Below are 5,219 nucleotides of genomic sequence, written 5' to 3' on the forward strand. Positions count from 1 at the left end.
CATCCAGGACAGGTCACTTCCCACGTGGCGCTCAGCCAGGTGCTGGAGTGCAACCCCTGGGGGAAGCTGGGGGCGGGGAGCGGGGGAGGGGGGAGAGATGGGACCTGGATGTCACCCTCCTCTTTAGAGTGAAAAGGCCTCCTAGATTCCTCCTTGGCCACAGACCTCCTCCATAAGAAGATGCAGGGCACGGGGCCAAGCAGCAGCCACTAGAGGGCAGCAAAGCACAGGCTCTGGGTCCCCAGCCCGTCGCCTGGCGGGGGGGGGGGGGGGGGGGGGGGGGGAGAGCAGAGGAGCCACACAGGCAGCGCGCAGCACCCACGCCCTCCTGGCAACGCAGGCATCCCCTCCACGCTCCTGGTTCTCGGAGAGGGGTCTTGGGAGCAAGCAGCGTGAGAAGGAGGTGTGACAGTTGAGCAGCAGCTGTGGCCGGGAGGGATGAAGATGTGGGGTCAGCCTGCTGCTGAGGACTCTCCGGCCCCCAAGCCCGGCTGTCCAGGAAGCCTCCCGGAGCCTGCTGGACTTCCTTCCTCCCTCCCTTCCTTCCTGCTCGGGACTCCGTGTGTACACAGCATGGACCCCATGCGTACAGCCGTCCACCATCGCCCAGGGAGCCCCGACCCGCCCTACACCCCCAGCCCTGCCCACACACGGCCAGGACCTTCAAATGCACACCACTTACCCAGCCTAGCCTGCTTTCACATAAGCCATGAAGCCCCTGGCCTGGCTGGATGGGATGCTACCCTTGGCTTGGCCGAGGGCCTTGCAGATTCTCCATATATCTAGAGGCCATGGCTCCCAGAGGGGCTGACACCCCCCCCACACACACAATGCCATGGAGCATCCATGGCATACAAAACCCTGGCTGGACTCCGGGGCATAGTGGACACCCACATGTCCACAGGACCCACGGCTCAGATCCCACGTGGCACAGGACTACAGCTGAGGGAAGAGCCATGCCCGGGCCAGCTACACCCTCCGCTCTGGTCCCAGGAGACTGGCATGGTGGCCAGCATTTCTTCAGCCATGCGGCAGCTCGGTCAGTGCTTGGTGCTGGGAGAGGCAGGGAAAGGCTGGTGGAGGCGGTGCCCAGTCTGTGGGAAATCCACCCAGACCCCAGCAGCGCTGCACTGGGTGAGGGGAGCCAGTGAGTGGGAGCTGGGAGCCCCGGCAAGCCACACATGTGCGAGGCCCCTCCCCCCTTCTCCCCCCACCCAGTCACAGCGTGCTCACCTGAGTGGACCCTCCTCAGGCCCCAGCTCTGCTGGCTGGTGCCACACAAGCCTCTCCAAGCCAAGTCCAGCCAGAAGCTCCCAGCCACTGCCGCTGTCTGGACGTCAGGCTGGACAGCAGAACACAGACCCCAAGGGCAGGGATGGCTGTGCCTTTATGCAGCTGGGGGCGGACTGGGGGCGGAGGGGACGCCGAGGCGGGCACTTTCCCACGGCAAGCGGCCAATGGAGCGCCAGAGCTGGAAACAGCCCTCAGCGCCTCCCAGCGCCCCGCCCACCCTCCAGCAGGTGTGGGAGGGGCTGGGCTGCCGCAGGACACGTGGGGCTCCCCTCCAGCCAGCCGGTGGTCTAGCAGTTTGCATGGGCATGGAGCCTGGAAAACCATCACCCTGCTCCAGACAGTTCCCTCTCTGCTCCCAGCTCTCTGACAGAAAGGCACAGGACAAATGTCCTGGCACCCCCCCCCCACCTCCTGAGCCCTGCTCTGCTTCTCCACCCCTCCTTGGAGCCTCCCCACTTCCTCACAGGGGCAGCCTGGGAAATGTGAAGACTGCTTTTTGGCACCTTCTGATAGCCCAGGCTCCAGCTACCTCCTCCAGGAAGCCCCCAGGGCCTCCTCCCTTCTCCAGGCTGGTCCTCAAATTGTAACTAATTCCTGGGGACAGAACCCCAGGGGCCCCTCACTTCCCCTACCACCTAGCATTGCTAAATGCTGACCTCAGAGATTGGTCTCACCCACGCCCTCAGAGTAGGGACAAGGCGGGAGGAAGCCCAGTCTGAGGAGGAGGAGGAAGAGGCCTTGCCCGCTCTCTGCCACTGTGCCCTCCCTTCTTATATCGCTTGCTGAGTGACTGGATGGCAGGGGTGGATGTAAATGGTGGGAGTCAGAATGGCATGGGATAGCCAGTCAGGAAGCCTAGTTGGTGTGCCAGCAGTGTGACTCTGAGGGCCATGCGGCGGGAGGAGGGGAGCGTCCTCATGTCCCCATGGCAAGGGCTCTGTGCCGGGCACTGTGGCAGAAGCGTGCAGGCACTTCCCGGGAGATCTCAGCTTGGGTATCCAGGATAAATGATGGGGCCAGGAACGGTGCCAGCTTTGGGCAGAAGGGGTGGGGGTGGCGGGCCTGAGTGACTGCCCAAGGCTGCTTTTAGGTCCCCAGTGCTGGGAAGCCTCTGGGGCCTGCGAGGAGATACCTCCCTGTTGACTCCTCTGGCCTGGGGATGGCCAGGTAGGCTGTGGCGGCTGCTGTGGGAGCCCCGCCCGCCTGGAGGCCCTGAATGGCCGGGTGTCTTTTGTGGGAAAGCAGCTGGCGCCCGGCCCTTTATGTGGTGCTGTGGGAAAGTCCGGGGCCAGCCTCTCACAGCCTCTCAAAGCCCGGATTATCTCTGGGCCGGCAGGATACCCTCTCAAGGACGCAGCCCCCAGCAAGGGTGGGGGCGGGGACGCCCCCAAAGGGTCCATCCACTGAGCTCTGGCCCCAGAAGTCCCTTGGTCAAGAAGGGTCCACTGAGTGGATAGAGACTCGAACACCCTGCTCCCTTCCCACCAGCCCCACACCCAGACTCAGAAATGCTCACCCCACTGGCAGGGCTACCAGGAGCTCCGTCCCCTGCCCATCCAGGCTCTGCCCTTGGTGTGAGTGTGTGTGGGGGGGCAAGCAGAAGGGGTCCTTGGGTCCAAGTCACCCCATCCTGCAGCCATGTACCTCAGCTAGGTGAGCCCAAGGCAGGCCCAGGGCTGAAGTCAGACTTGAGACTTAAGACTTGCGGGCCGCCTCAGCCCATAGGTGTCTCCGGGGAGCTCCTAGTCTGTCAGAGTCCAGGCTGTCCACAGCTGGGACATGGAGTACCCACTGCAAAGGCAGGTGTGGCTCCCGCCTGTCACCCTAGCTATGCGGGAGGCTGGGATCTGAGGATCATGCCTCAAAGCCAGCCTGGCCAGGAAAATCCATGAAATCCCTACTTCCAAAAAAGAACCCCAAAAAGCTAAAAGGGGAGCCTTGAGCAAAAATAATAAAGGACAAAGCAGAGGTCTGGAGCAGCCTGGGGCTAGGGGCTCTGGCCCTCCCAGCAGCTCCCTCTGCATGCCAGGGTCAGCCACTCTGCGAGCATGGCCCCATCTTCTGTGCATCCCCAGAGCAAGCCTGCCAAGCTCTGTGGCTGTGAGCCTTGTGTCCACAGCCCGATCCACGAGGCCCTCTGTGGGGCAGCGGCAGGCCTGGGTTGTGTGGCAGATGCACCCTTGTGGGCCCTCCTCACATCAAGCATGCCAGGCCAGGGTACCTGGGGCATGCAGGCTGTGGGAACCGGGAGGCACAGGCAGGCCAGATGTGGTGCGGCCTTCCAGCGTGGTTACCCAGGCACTGCCGCCTCTTCCCTGCCTCTGAGGCCGCCTGGAGGAGGGCTTCCCCCGCCCGCGGGGAGGACTGCTCCCCAGATGGCCTCTGGGGCCCAGCGCTCAGCGCACAAAGCCCCGGAGGCCCGTGGCGAATGAGTTGGTTGCCGCGCACGCGCCTTTTGTGCAAAATGAATGTCCCTGGTGGGGGGCGGGGTGTGGGAACCCACCAGGAGCAGGCCTCCCGCCCAAAGTCCCCTCCCTGTGGGGAAGGGCCTGGACAGAACCCAGAGCCAGAGCTGGGCAGGCAGCCTGACAGCCCGCAGCCTCCTGCCTGGCTCACCTGGGCCCTGCACTGAGTGGTGGGCTGACTGAAAGCCACACTACACCCCAGCTCTTCCTTCCTCAATGCACACAGAGGAGCAGGGACCCTGGGGGAGTGGGGAGGGGGCAGATGAGGGCTGTTGGCCTCCTCTGCCAGTGAGTGGGGTGCTAGAGCTTTCCCAGGGCATCTGTGGGGGGGGGCAGGGCGTTTTGGGAGCTACTAGAGATGCTTTCCAAGGCTGAGGGTGGAGACTGGCCAGGCCCTCCCCTGCATGAACCCAGGCCCCACCACTACCTGGAGATGGGGGAAAGGTTGAAGGGACGGGGGTCACTACCAGAATTTGGGGCAATCAGAACCAGGAGGGCAGGACTCAGGCTACCTCCTCCTCTGACCAGTGCACCCACCACCTTTCCACAACCACAGGCTAGGCCTCAGGGCAGAGCTTTTGGCACTGTGCCGGGCACGTAAGAGCCACTTAATAAATTGGTGGTTATTGGCCCACTGGGAGTGGCAGCTTGAGCCTCCTCATCCCAGAGCAGAGCCCGGGGCCTCTCTCCCCTCCCTCCCCTCCCTTCCATCTGTGATCTGAGCAAGGTCCCCAGGGACCCCACCCATTACCACTGTGGGGCTGTGGGAGGGCGCCCCACTGGCCAGGGTTGAGCTCCCAAGGCCAGGCCCACACCCAGCTGGAGGCTCCCTGCCACCCACAGCTGGTCCCAAATGGTCAGCTGTCTGGGAGAGGTGGACAGAGGTGCACCAGGAACGCCCCCCCCCCATCCCCAAGGGAGGAATGCTGCACTGGAGCTGGGGCGATGGTGCCCGGGGAGGAGCCAGAGGATGGGAAAAGTGCTTCTGGGGTGATGGGGCCTCTCATCTGTCATCTCCGGGCTCCCCTCAGCAGGGGCTCACAGATAGCAGCCGACCCTCCCTGAGCTGGGGCTCTGCTCCCCCTTAGCCAGAATAAGAGTGGGTCGGCTGGGAGCACGTGGGGTGCTAGTCCTCTCTAGGCCAGTTGGGCAAGGAAAGGGCCCTTCAGTCCCAGGGCCCACAGCTGGGGTGGCCAGTCTGCACTGCGGAGCTGCACTCCAGCACGTCCCCCACACCCCCGAGGGGTCAGGGGCTCGGTCCCCACAGGACGCTGGGCCCTCCTGTGCTCTGCATTCAGGCACAGTCAGCTACCCTCTGCCAAGGCCCTTGGCGCTGCCTCCGGGCGGTGGCTGCACACCTGGGTTCTGTCCTCCACCTGTGCCCTCACTGTGTGTGTTTAGGGAGCCCCTGTGACCAGTCAGGCAGAGGAGCCGGTTCAAGAACAGTCAGACTCCCAGGTG

Source organism: Megascapheus bottae, chromosome 6 (assembly GCF_031878675.1).
Source record: "Megascapheus bottae isolate mThoBot1 chromosome 6, mThoBot2.hap1, whole genome shotgun sequence".
NCBI classification, from domain to species: Eukaryota; Metazoa; Chordata; class Mammalia; order Rodentia; family Geomyidae; genus Megascapheus; species Megascapheus bottae.